The sequence below is a fragment of the Haliotis cracherodii genome, unplaced genomic scaffold (assembly GCF_022045235.1).
Source record: "Haliotis cracherodii isolate W230 unplaced genomic scaffold, xgHalCrac1.p SCAF_1, whole genome shotgun sequence".
Lineage (NCBI taxonomy): Eukaryota > Metazoa > Mollusca > Gastropoda > Lepetellida > Haliotidae > Haliotis > Haliotis cracherodii.
The window spans coordinates 24,442,597-24,456,911 of NW_027266264.1; the positions used below are offsets into that span (position 1 = coordinate 24,442,597).

Below are 14,315 nucleotides of genomic sequence, written 5' to 3' on the forward strand. Positions count from 1 at the left end.
ATTTTGATACTATATTGCATTCAAGTATGAATAAAACCAAAAACCAAACTATCGCTTAAGATGTTAAACAAGAATATGAGGAAGCTTTTGTGTATGTTATTCCTTTAAGCTGGATCAAGATAAAATTACTAAATTATCTGCCATTTGCATTAATTACTTCCTTGTGAGAGCCTCACATATGAAGGAACAGGGTGTAGTCATTAACACTCCTTGGAGGATTTCGTTATGAATTACATGACATCAAGACAATAAGAAGGTAAGATGTCTCCTTGAAGAAAGAAATTAGTAGTATTAGTGCTGGTTAATGCGATTGAAACTAACAGGATAAGTCAAAAAAGAATTGACTGTAGGGAATTGAAATTTGATGCAGATCATCATAGGGATAAATGAGGATTTGTAGAATATGGTCAAGGCCTTGTTAAACCTGCAACCTTCCTAAAATAGCTGACTGAAAAAAATATTTTTTACGGCTTTATTTTAGTAGCCTCCCAAATCGACATATCTGTCCAACCATAATTATTTAATGGTTGGCCAAAAAAAAACTGTTTGATTTCCTTCTCTGGTTTGGGGTCATACTGCCGACAAAACTGTTGTTTTACAAGCTTGAACTTTAATGCAAAACGATAACTGAATCAGCCATGGTTTTTTTCAAAATTGATCACAAGGGATGAAACTGGGAGTGATCAAATTAATCCCTATGTGTATCATTCCATGTTTCTTCGATAACATCATTTGCTATTTTGCAAATCTTTTGTGTAGGTGAAAATTGTGAAATGTTAATATGAGCATTGACCTTTCTGGATACGTAAGCTTGATACTCCTTGTAGAAAGTTTACATTAAATTTTTTCATGCCACTGCCATTTGACACTGACAGCAGCTGCTGATCAATGTAACCTACACATTCACTCTATTGATGTCTTCATGATGACGAGAGATGATGAAGTATTCATTGGGATTATCACCAATAAAATACTTGGAAACTTGAGCTGATTGTCAGCTACAGGAAGGATTATGCTCTATTGACACGATCCTGCCCAGGTACTTGTTATGGTTAGGTAGCCCATCAGTCAGAAACTCAAAGATATTGAACCAATTCCCCATATGGCCACAATGTGTGATGCCCATATCGTGGTGATATTGCTTGAAGCAGTTTTAATCCGTCACACCCACTGTAATGTATTATGAATTAGGTAATATATATAGATGAACATCACTTGGGGTAGCCTAGTGGTTAAGGTGTTCGCTCGTCATGCCCATATCGTGGTGATATTGCTGGAAGCAGTGTTAACCCGTCACACCCACTGTAATGTATTATGAATTAGGTAATATATATAGATGAACATCATTTGGGGTAGCCTAGTGGTTGAAGCATTTGCCCGTTACGCTAAAGACACAGGTTCTGTTCCCCAAATGGGCACAGTGCATGAAGCCTACTTCCGGTGTCCCCTGTTGAGATATTGCTGGACTATTGCTAAAAGCAGCGTAAAACCACTCACTCACTCACTCACTCACTCACTCACTCACTCACAGCGAGTCCTTTCAGAATTTTTATTTTTCAGTTCCTTTTCAATTCATATGGCATTATTAATAAATGTATAACTTTCATGATTTCGTGCATAGCGGACATTATGGCACCCATGTGGTTGCGCACATTTAGTGGCACAAAGAATTGTGATGCAATGAGGACACCCACCCCCGACACACACACAATAAAAGTGCAATAATCTTGAACGAGATGTTTTACCCCATTTCAGCTCACCTGGTGTGCATTAAATGTTCATTGAATTGTTGCATCCCTGGTGCTCACAACTTTTAATTTACCTATACTAATTCTGCAACATCTTTAAACAAATTACATGATTGTTGTTTTCAAAATGTCTGCCATTGCTGTCTTGTAATCCCATTGAAAGACTTCAGGGGTATTATTGATTTTGTTATTTTGTTACTTTCACAGGTTGGTCTTGCAAGACGGGACATAAAAGCAGGAAAGTCTTACTTTGAGCGTGCAAGGGAGCTAAATCACAGAGCACGGCTAGTAACCTATGACAGGCATAATTTTGTTTGCAGGATGGAAAGGAAAATATGGTGCATTTATTATACAAAATTTTCTTCAAACTTTCATATTAGATTTATTCCTTCTGTCCGTTTTGTTATGCTAGTCATAGTAACAAAAACTTGCCATGTCTAATTACTTTGAATTCTATTCATTGAAGAGTTCCTTGTTCAAGGGAGACAATCATGTATTGGTTGAACTTGTATTGATAAGGAGTTGTGACCAAAAATGCAAAACATAGGTGTTTGGTTGCAAGATTACAGTGATAAAATGCAGGGGAGGTGACCCTTTTGTACATGTTTTGGTGTGCCATTAGAAATTTGTGTTGACTATGGAGTGAGATTTCATGAATTTTGTGGTTCCGGTGTCTTGTTTACAGAGAAGTAAGAAATATCTCGGACGGTTGTCTTTAAAGTTAGTTGTACTAGCAACTACCGGTGACAGAATACATGACACAGAGCTTTTGGGTTGAGATTCGTAAATGATGGAAGTTTTCGCGTTCCCCTTCTTTCATGTGTCTTGTCAGTTTTTTGTTTTAAGGACAAATCCTTTTTGTTTTGTGCTTTGGTTTACATTCTCTGCCTTTATGCCAGGGACGTACATTACTAAGATATTCCCAATATTCCTTGACCCTGTCATCAACAGTCAGTACCTCAGTGGTAACGATTTTCCTGCATTTGAAGCTACCTCAAAGATGTTTAAGGAAGTTTGTTATTTAAAAAATTGAATCATGAATGAAGTACGGGTACTCATTACTCTACCAGAAGTTGATATGCTCATTCTTTAGGGGATCCAGGTTGAAGTGTTCTACCTCTGTACAAAGCTACAAAGCTTTTAATAAGTCAGCTGTTTTAGTTTGTTAAAAATATAAACACCACATATTTTCTTTCGTTTATTGCATCTTGTTATTCAACAAATTGAATATTTTATATGAACTGCAGAAACTTTCAAATTCCAATTTTTTCACAATTATTCTGTATTATTTTGTTTCTGTTTACAAAATATGTTCTTATATGGTATGGTTGTACATTCATTACATTAAAAAAAATGTAAACTATCTGAAATGTCACAGTTGACAATTTCGCCTGTGTCTTATGCAGCCATGTTTCAGATTGTCAACTGAATGCTATGTCATAAGCAAGATTAATCATGTGGTAAATTTGTATGAATATGTTAAGAAAAATCATTGAGACTTTTTAAGTTGGAACGGTATGGAAGAAAATGTTTTTTCGGATGGTTCAACAATCTTAATCTGTTTAATAGATTTACATAGAAATATGTACATTTACTTTAAAAGAGCTATGTTGATGAATATAGAGGTTTCATTTTATTAAAAATTATTATAAATTTTAAACATTGCTAAATTGCAAAGTATTTCATAAAATGAATCCCAATTTGGTGCTAATATATCAACAGATGATCCATCTGAAGAAACAATTTTCTGAATATTGTCATTCAGTCTGAACTAAATGTTCTCAATTGTTGATAATTCCTTACCGTTCCATTATTTCTCTAAGCTGATGATCCTACTCATCATGCTATACAAATTTCCCTCTCTGGACAGGGATTACTAGCCCATACAGATCAGGGACGTTTCCATGCATGCATAACACAATCTCAGTGTATGGAATTCAGGCTACATCTGTGTTTGTGTGGATGAAGAACAGCTATTCTGAAAACTACTTATCATATCTAAGTATATTTCCTCATGATCTCTTGAATTTCTGCTGACTAATAATACACGTACTTGTCATACAAGGCAATCCCTGACAGACAGACAGACGAGTGTCAGGCAGGGAGTCTAGGTACAGGCATATGTCATTATAAAAGGCAGGAAATGGTAGTTACAGGAATTTGACCCCGAAATTATAAAAGGCCAGGCAGTTTGTTTAACTTGATTTACTGATTCTTCTACTGTTAAATTCCAAAAAGAAACTGCAAAATATAATGAAAGTATTTACTTCAATTAACAGTCCAGTCAAAAAAATAGCGCATGTTTTAAGTAAACAGCAAGAGACATATTTTATTTATAAACCATTCAAAATTTCTTAAGTCGAGAAACATCAAATATTTTCATTCTGTGAAAGGATGTAATGAAAAGTAAACTAAAATTATAGAATATCTGTGTAAAATAAGTTTCTTTTAACATCAAGAATTGTGTAGAACAACCTGCCGTCAGTCTAACATGTTGTCGAGGGTACTTGGCTCACCTGATGTGATCGAGTGAGCATGTGCAGGCATCTCTCGTCATTACCCACAAAGCACTGCTCTTCTTCATGGTGTGTTAGAACTTTTATGACATGTGCTAAAAACTTCATACAGGTTTGATGAATAATGTTATTAGAAGATTTTAAAAAATGAGACTAATGGCACTTTTTTGAATATACAAATATTATTTTCTTCATAAAACAGTTACACTGACTGCACTTTGCCTGACATCTAGAGGGAACTAAGGATATACTATCTTTTATTACTTCAAATGTCTATTTGAATTTTAAATGGAACCTATAATTTTGTTTCCATGTTTTGGAGAATATGTCACAATTTGACCGAAATCAACATCACATTTGAAAGTTGTGTCACCTAAATTATGAATTGCTTCAGATTTCTTCATTTGGACCATGAAGTTGCATGTGAGCTGCAGTACTTTAAACATGATAAGTGTATTGGATTGTTACGAAAACTATGATACCTCAAATTTATAGGTAATATATTAATATAACTTATTTTTAATGTCTTCTTTTTTTTCCTTTTCTTATTTGAGAAGTTCTCAGGAACATGACATTCATTATTGAGCTCAGGATCATGAACCGTTATTCCTACAAAGGTGCAGGGCTGCCAGCAATTCAGGGAGAATCACAACATAGCTTTATGAGAGTATTTTGTATCATATTTTCAACAACATTAATTGAGATGATTTCATAATGACATTATGATTGTCTACAATAATAGGAAATTTAGTGTGTTTAACTTAAAGAGTATTATGTGGTTTTGTCTTCAAATGCTTTTTAATCAAAAATTTGCTGAAAACGAAATACTTTTTTAAATTTTGTGAAATTTTCTGCTTTTTTTTTATTATTGTAAGGAAGACAAGCTAATCTTCTGACATACTTACTCCAGATCTATTAGAGAGTAGAAACATTAATATCAAGAATTTTTTCAAATGAGTATGTAGACTTACTTTTAAATTGATGTTGATGTTTATTGTTAACTTTTAAAACTTTGATGTCATGATGTTATACACATGTGTAGAAACAATTCTTTATTTAAATTCTTTACTATACACTAGAGTAAGTTTATCTGTCAATTGATTTGAAGTTTGTTCTTAACTACCTCAATTTCCACACCAATTACCATGGAAGGTGTTTGACTTCTTTTGATGAATTTCATGAAAAGTAGCAATGTCCCGTTTCATGTTGGATGTTGTAAGTGTGTCCTATTAATAAAAAAAAGCATAGTAGACAATTAGATATTTCAATATCTTGAGTTGGGACTATCCCCGAGTGGGAAGTGGTAGCACTGTTTGATCTCAGTGTATCCGTGTTCCTCGGTGTTCTATCTTTCTGTGGATGTAGATTAAGGTGTATGTACATATCCCAACCTTTCTCCAACACTTGGACGAAAGAAACTTGACCTACCTCAGTAAATTTCAAATGGATTTCAGGTATTTTCTTTCCTTTGTTTATGGCTGTATATGAATCTAGTATATTGTATCTTGTTCTAGAGCATATGTGCTTTTAGTATTGAAGAAAAATGCTGTGAATACTTGCTATTTGTTTGTATTTCAGTATAGCATGTCTCCATGGTAACTATTTATAGTAGAGTGTATTCGTAGTAAGGAAAATGAAGGCAATTCTAACTAATCAGTACCACTGTCTTTTGTTTTTGAATTTAGAAACTATTATCAAATTCAATCCATCTGAAAATATGCCCATTTGATTAATTTACTGCCACTTTCCTGCCCTAGTGTTAAGGAGAAACAGTTATCACTATAAACTGGGGTTACCATGGAAACATCTCTACTGATTGACCAGCATTTTAGTATTTACATCATGCATAGTGCTGTAATATATGCCTTTTGCCTTACCTTTTGTTTGACATTTCAACTTGAATTTTGTGGAAACACCCAAAAAAATATTTGAACACATGTGTCCATCTCAATGTGTATACATGAACTGTTTTGTGCTGTAGGGTTGAAACTTTGTATTTTGTGCTATCTTGCTCAATGATACCGTGATGCAAATAGCATAAGATTTTGGAGGATTCTCCAATTTTTATTTACCATTGTACTGTTTGACCATTTCCTTCGTTGTACACATTGTTACTGAAATGTTAAGTTAGGTTCATAGGCCGGTCAAATCTACCTAATTGCCATACTACAATTGTAACTGATTTCGTTAAACTGCTCAACATGCAGTGGATGTAGGTATTAAATCCAAGTTTCTAATCAGCCTCACTGGAATTAACAACGATTTTCTTTAATATTTGCTTCTCTTTGACGTTTAACGCCTTATGCATATGAGTCCTAAGGTCTATATTGCATGTATACCAAAGACTAGGCCTACATTGTTCTGATGATGTTGTTATGGCGACAGTGGGTATGTAGGCCCTTGTCCTAGTAGATATATTTTATTAGCCAAGTCTGTTGTTTACGATCCCATTGTTCCAATAGGGGTTAAATACAGCGTGCTTCTATGCTCTGCCAGGGACAGACTGTCCTCTGCTCACATAGACTACACTTTAATGCAATTATCTCCTCTAAAGTTTATCAAATAAAACTTACTGTCAAGTAAATTGGATTTAAAAAATTTAGTTCTTGAACTGGATAATAATTTTCTGGACTTAAAAACCATTTGATTTTCTTTTTTTGAATTTTGAAAAGTATAATTTTTGCATGAGTGTAGATCTATAATCAAATCAAATGTATAGCCCATGGGGGCATCTCTCAGGTTAACAAAAATCAGGATTGATTTACACATATAACTATATAGAAATACCTCTCTTGTACATGGTACTGTGTGTTCCATATTATAGATGTTCATGTATTTTACCTTACCTGTATTTACAATGATATTTCAACTGTGTACATTGATCTAATAGCAAGGCTATGTGTTTAACCCTTTCTGCTTCCTAGAAGGCAAAGTTTATGGATATTTATGGCTTTTACTAGATATTACCTATTTCTGTTCCCTGTGAGACAAACACTGTTAGGAAAGGGACAATGTCTGGTGTACAGAGACTTGAAGGAAGGGGAGGTTATCCTTGTCTTACCAGGGGAGATAACTATGTTTGTATCACAGAGGAGAGCTTGTGCATTTACATATGTGATACTTCAAGTAGCTCAGCGGTTCAAGTCTTGAAAAATATGCATTTGTACAGCTATTTGTTTTTGTATTGTCTAGTTCGCTTCATCACATTTTCCAAATTATTATCATGTGTCATAGTTGTAGGAACATTGTTTGTGTTATACATCCCTAGGGCATCAATAGTGCTACATGATCAGGCTTGTTCTGGGGAACAAAGTGCACCAATGTTCAGTTGGATATGATACTGTTCAGCAGAATCACCATGTATTCATCACCCTTTAAACTCAATTACTCACGAGTAATGAATTAGATTTAAAATCTATTGAACTTCGTTCCCAGTCAATTTGGATTTAATGTTTTTTCTTTCGAAATCAAACTTTTTTCCAAAGTAGCGCTTTCAACAGAATGTCAAGAGTCTCATGTCGTTTTTACGTGACAATAGAGCAATCAGCAAGCCTTCTTTAAATGGAGACTGTTCACTAGAATACGTCGTCACAGCAAGTTGATTATATATTTAGGCCTGAAGGAATATTTGCTTAGCCCAGGGTACCTGAATCAATATACTTTTATAATGGTATATGTGAAGTTAATTTATGTTTTTAATTTTATCCTGCATACTTGAAGCAATTTTTTGACTGAAATGGTGATAGTACAGAATGGGAAGTAGATAAAGAACAACTGGACATACAGGTGTGTTGTTTAACAGAAGAAGTCTGTATCTATGATAACAAGATCATTCATGACCATTGTGTATATGTCATCCATAATCACATTGTAACCAGCCTCGGAGTCACTCAACTCACAGTTTGTGTTCTCAGAACGCGTTATGTGGAACAGTGGCTATTCTCGCTGTCTAATGAATTCAGGGCGTGATTGGAGCATGGCCAAATGTTTGTGAATGAAAACCGGTGAATGAGAGGTCATTTATAGGGCAGGCCCTCTTCAGTTAATTTGTTACAGAACTTGAGTTAAAAAACATACTTTTGTTCAACTTGTTTACTTTGTGTTCATTTTGACCGACCTGATAATCCCAGTTGATGGCTTAGGAAACATGCTCATTCAAATAAATAGAATGATCCTTTCCGTTTCAAGGTGATTTAGGTTGTATTATAGCACCTGTGGTTATATTTTTTTGTTATTTGATAATTGGGGTACAACAAGGTTTTAAGAAAAGGCAAATTTGCTATTTGGGAACATAGCTTGATGTTGGTTCCATTGAGTTTGTTTTGGTGTTTGTGAAACAGCAGATTTGTTAATCAAGATATTTTACTGTTTTTTAAAATATTACTTTATGATTACCCCAGGTAATTTGAAGAAGTCTCTTGACCTGTTTATTTTGTGTTTTTTTTGTTTGATTGATTTTGAGTGAGTGAGGGTGACTGGGTGAATGTGTCTCTTCAACTGAACCAGACTCATTTTGTAATGTGGCCAATTGATTTTTAGTTCTTGTTTTATAGATCAACCACTTGCAAAAGCCAAATATGACGGAAGCCCTGATAAAAAACAAAACCAGTAGCCCATTTAACAGGGAACCTAGTCCGCGATTGTGATTCAGTTTCATTTGAGTGATAAGATGATTTCAAGTCTGAATTTTTCCTTCTTGCATATTTAGACAGTGATGACTGACAAAAGACCTTATTACCATCTCTTGAAGCCAAACTGGCTATTAGAGGAGCCCTGCCTGCAGGTCTTGAAGAGATATATAAAAACAGAAATCTTTAAAGATGTTATCAGCTCAATATCACATGATCTGTACAATATAATGGGGGGAAAAGATCTATTATTTGTGAAAGTTAATCATATTCATGTCATCTTCAAATTTGAAGTTGCTTTGTTTTTTTTGTTAACATCAGTATTATTTTTGTCTTAAGTTGATAATTTCTTGCAAGCTTTTGGAGTTTCGACTTTCATTGGGCTGGTGGAGTTGAAGAAGAATGATTGGTGGGTGTTTTTTTAATGTTCAATACTCAGTTATTGTTTATTTTCAGACATTAACAATTTTTCAATATATCAAAATTGAAATTTATTATGGGGCTGATTTTTGTTAAGGGATTAATTTGACAAGTGTTATCAATCTTATCCAGGCTGGATGACCAGATATGCCTGTCTCTATTTATTCTACCATGTGTCATATTCCTGTTAGAGGTTCTAAAAAAACAGAAATCCTTTTAAGTCTAGTATCACTAGGACTCTAAATGTGGAGAGTTAATGTTGATCTCTGAATAGCAAGAGGCATTCAGAAAAATAGTTACTCCAAAACTTAACTGTTCATAAGAGATTCAGAACTAAAATTGTACATTTTTGAATTTTCTGAAAACAAATTAAGACTTGAAGCTAGTTATGTTTGTAAGAGTCATGAATGATAACATGCTTGTGAGTGATGTTAGCCAAGCCTGTCTGCTTCATTAGATATCAGTTGTAGATGTAGATCGTGAATTGTCATGCTTTCTATATAGAGGCTTCTGTAGGCTGTCATGCCTGTGCAATCCAGTAGTGCTTTCTGTGTTCACATAATGTTTGTATAGCTCATTCAGCATATTGTCCCATCAGTGAAGACAGCGGTCATTGTTTCCGAGTTCTGCCTGGTTGGATGACAAGACTGCTATAACCACAGGCTTTGATTTGTACTGCTATTGGCTTTTGAATAGTGAAGTATTTTCTAAATGGTCAGTTGGACCCGGTGACTTATGAAAATATCTTGGTGTCATGGGTGTTTTTCAAGGGTGGAATTTGAATTTTATGAAAACATAACCATTGACCGGTGAAAGACCACCACTATTGGCGAAGGATTGGTGCCTGAATATGACCTGTGACCTGTGACCAGTGTCGGGAAGAAGAAGGGACAACATGCTTTGTTTAATCAGAACTCTTGACTTGAATCCGTGTATTGTAGTGGTATACATGCATACTGGTACTATATATAGTATATATAGCTTGTACAGTAATAACCTCACCCCTGAATGTACCAGTGAATTCTCCCATTATGTTAGGACTATGCACTAATGAGGAAGAGTCCATTTGGATTTGTGGGTGTTTGGGAGTTGACACTGTCGTTGCCATATTTGAGTACATGTATATGCTAGATATTGGTACATTTACAAATGTAGTTGTGTAAGTGTGTTTGTCTTACAGATTCTCTTGCCTATGATATCGCACAACATTTGCTCAGTATACTACGTTTCTTGTTGCGATTCAATGTATTTTCAACTCTTTTGAAAAATTGCATTGTTTAATTGTTCCTTGTTAAGCCTTTTCCATGTTTAAAATGTCAACAATATTTCTCTTTTATTTCAAATCCATACAAGAACTGTTTTCCTCAAGCAAATAGCCACAATTATTAAGTGCTAAGAAAAGCCTACTGAAGTCTTTTTAGTATCAGAATGTTTATTGAAAATATTGCAATATGAATGTCTGGAAACCTTATTTTCCTTCATAATATATGCCTTTCACTTTTGATTACTTTTTGTGAGCGCTATCGTTTGGTTACTTGTTCAGAAATCTGACCTTGCTCACGTTCATGCTCAGCAGCAACTTACCATTCAAGATTGCATTTAAAGGAATGCTTGAGGAAATCTGGTTTTGAATCTTGTTTTTCTGTGGATTTCTCCATGTATGTGCGTGTTCAATGTTGCATCTCAGGAGTACCATTTTGGCTACATAATACACTCATAAACCATAAAATCAAATAAATCGAACTGTCGGTTTGAAAGCCTCCATACCCGCCAACTTCCCTCCCTCCATTCCTAGCTTCTCTTGAAAAAAGATTTTTTTCCATCAGATTCAGTTGAAAAGCAACTCACATTGTCATGTCATGTTCAATGTTCAATTTAAAACGGGTACTTGGCATTAAGTCATTTATTTGATTTTGTGGTCTTGAACTTTCTGACGAGCTGGAACCCATACGGGTGCTGTTGGCCATCTTCCATAGCTTGTATGACTATATTGGAGGGTTGTTTATGTGAATAAGTATCATGCACCAACTGGTCGTGTGGCGTTTCAGCTCGGATGTTTTTACTTTCAATTTCTCGTATTGATGGATGCATTAAGCCAGCATCAGACTAGTTGTGACAAGTCAGGGCCAGAGCTGAAGGAGTTGACACTCAATACAAATGTCATTCATCAATGTAAACCAGCATTCTCCCATACCAACAATTGTGCATGCCATGTCTTTCAAGACAATATCGCCAAGTCATCTCTCACCCTGTCCTACCACTCAGCAGTGTAAATCAAAACCCTGCACCTCATTTTTACTTTGACCCCATCATCTCTAGTTGCCATCCATCCATCTACCCTGCCTACACCCTTTGCCTGATGGCTGCCTCATTCCAGCAGTGCCTCCATGTTACCGATTTACATGTTCTCCAGCACTTCATTTTGCCCTGCCCTGCCCACCAGCACACTCCCAGGTCCCCACCCCCAACCCTATAAAGATCCTGTGTAGGCAACACTTCAGCTGGAGCTGCAGGTCCAGTATCAAATCCTCGACCTACCCCTTCATACCCTGTAAAGTTTCTGTGTAGGCAACCCTTCAGTTAGAGGTGCTAGTCGAGTATCAAATCCTCGACCTGCCCTTCAATAAAAAAGATCCTGTGTAGGCAACGCTTCAGCTACAGCTCCTACTTCAGTGTCCTATCCTGGTCTTGCCCACATCACTCTGATGCTGTGCAGTCAGCTTCCATCCTTCCTTTTGTAGTAGTGTTCATATAGTGAAGTGAGTCCATTCACTCGGGGGAGGTTCTGTTTGATCCTAGTGCTGCCACCTGGTTGAAGTGATGAGCACATCTCCACACCATACCAGTGTAATGATTTCAAGTTTATTGCATGTTTCTGGAATCAGATTAAGTGTCTTGCAAGAACTATCATGCAAAGAATACAGGTTACACTGTCATTGTTTTGCTCCAAATAATATAATTTATACCCGTTAGTGACTTTTTATTTTAATGTTAAGTGCAACATCATTCATCCAACTAAGTGGCAGCATAGAATCAAGGGGAGAGAACCAGCCTGATCTCTTGTTTATTATTTGACGTATTATGAAACGGGTGCCATAGATGTTAGGCAGCTTATGCAGCATTTCTGCCTCTCCTTATGATTTGTTGTTTCTTCTTATTTACTATATTTGTGACTGCTTGATTTGCTGTCTTTACGTCTCACCTTGTGATGGGGACCATGTTTGGCTTCTATAGAAATTTGGCCTCATTGAAAGCTCTCCTATGTCTTAACACTGCTGACTTTAATTCTATATTTATGAAACAATTCAGGGATGATATGATTGACTTGAAGTCACCAGTGTTTGGTCAGTGTTTTTATTTTGGTATTTATTGTTTTTGCAGATATTGACAGCAAATCAAGCTTATCTTGTACACCTTGTAGTTTTGTGTGCTTCACTATTATTTTGTCCTCAAAAACATGAGGTTCTACATATGCTTTGCAAGGAACATTAGGATAAGAAATATTTGAAGTGAAGAAATTATAATTGTAAGGCATAAAAACTGGATCTGGTATTAATTGTGTTGGCAGAAATGAATGTTTTATGCTATATTGTTGAGCTCAAAAGAAAATTAGGATTTAATCGGAAAATTTAATCAGAACTTCGTGTTTTTGACATATTTAACATTCTGCACCTAAAGGGCATTCAACTTGTACCAAGCTTATGGTGAAGGTTGTTAACTGTACTGCTGTTTCATCCAGTGGAGGAAGTTAACTCTCTCACACATTGATATGCTTTAACAATGTGCACCATCATGTAATCACTGTATGTGCTTTCAATGTTGGTGCCCTTTAAGTACAAATAATGTTGATTAGAGTGATTGTATATATACTAAATTCAAGGTATGCATCCTTATGTGTGGATACATTAAGAAAGATAAAACTGTTGTCTGTATTCAGCTGACGTGTAGTAATTCTTTCGGAGTCTACCTCATGTTACTACTTCAGGGTGTGCACGGGCAGTTGTTTCAGGTTTCAACAGGGAAAAGATAGGGACTAGTTGACAAGCTTGTCACATCCCTTATTTGATGAATTTTATTATTGAATGTCACTCTTAGTTTTATATAGGTTTTAGTTTGTATTACTCTTAGGGATCAGCTAACACTGTAGTTTTTAATATTGTTATTACTATGATAAATGTGCATTTTGCTGCCTCACTCGGTATTTACATTTATTGTTACTTGTAATAGTTAACAACATAAAGTTACTCTTAACCATCTTCTTGTGTTGTGTTTTCATGCTCAATGCATATAGTGCATTTTGATGTTTGTGCTTCATTTAAAAGATTCATGTGTCACAAAGACTGAGATCGACCAGTTGAATGTCGTAGTTGGCACTGTCACTCGGACATGACTACAGCAGGCTGCACCATGGCATTAGACCTGAAGCAGGCCACCTGTTCTGTTCAGTGACTCATGTATGGTGGGAATCGACACATGCACTCATTCTAGAGGTAACGTCATGTTACAGGTGCTGTTGTAACCGTTGATGGATGTTCTTAAAGACACAGGAAAGTGCCACCCAAGAACTATGTTAAGACTGGCTTTGGTGTTGAACTGATGCAGCACAACCCTATGTTGGGACAGGCTCAGGTGTTGAATGTGATGCCACACAATGCTATGCTGGGACAGGCTCAGGTGTTGAATGTGATGCCACACAACACTATGTTGGGACAGGCTCAGGTGTTGAATGTGAAGCCACCTTAGATTTATGTTGAGATAGACCAAGATGTTGAACCAGTGTAGGAAGGAAACTAGTATTACGAAGTAGCTGGATGCTGTGGAGTCGTATGGATCATATACGTAGATCAGGCCGACTGGAGATCTTTGGTAGAACTTGGGTTCTACAGATGGATCATGCTGACGGTATGACTGGGATCCTACAGCTCGAATGTTGTTGGATATACCTCAAATACTGCTGACAATGGGGCCTGTGTCCAAGAGTTTGAACAAGCTGACTGTAGAAC

At 35.9% G+C, this 14,315-nt stretch overlaps 1 protein-coding gene across 5 annotated transcripts in view; it reads left to right on the plus strand.

Annotated features, from left to right (window-relative positions):
• The window catches only part of LOC139474837 (zinc finger protein 91-like), a 57,720-nt gene extending 44,162 nt beyond the window's left edge, over window positions 1–13,558 (plus strand). For all 5 annotated transcript variants that reach the window (XM_071257996.1, XM_071258012.1, XM_071258004.1 and 2 more), the window contains exon 3: window positions 1,956–13,558. The gene's annotated coding sequence lies outside the window, so the exon portion shown is untranslated. The remainder of the gene's footprint in view (window positions 1–1,955) is intronic.
• The last annotated feature ends 757 nt before the right edge of the window (window positions 13,559–14,315 follow it).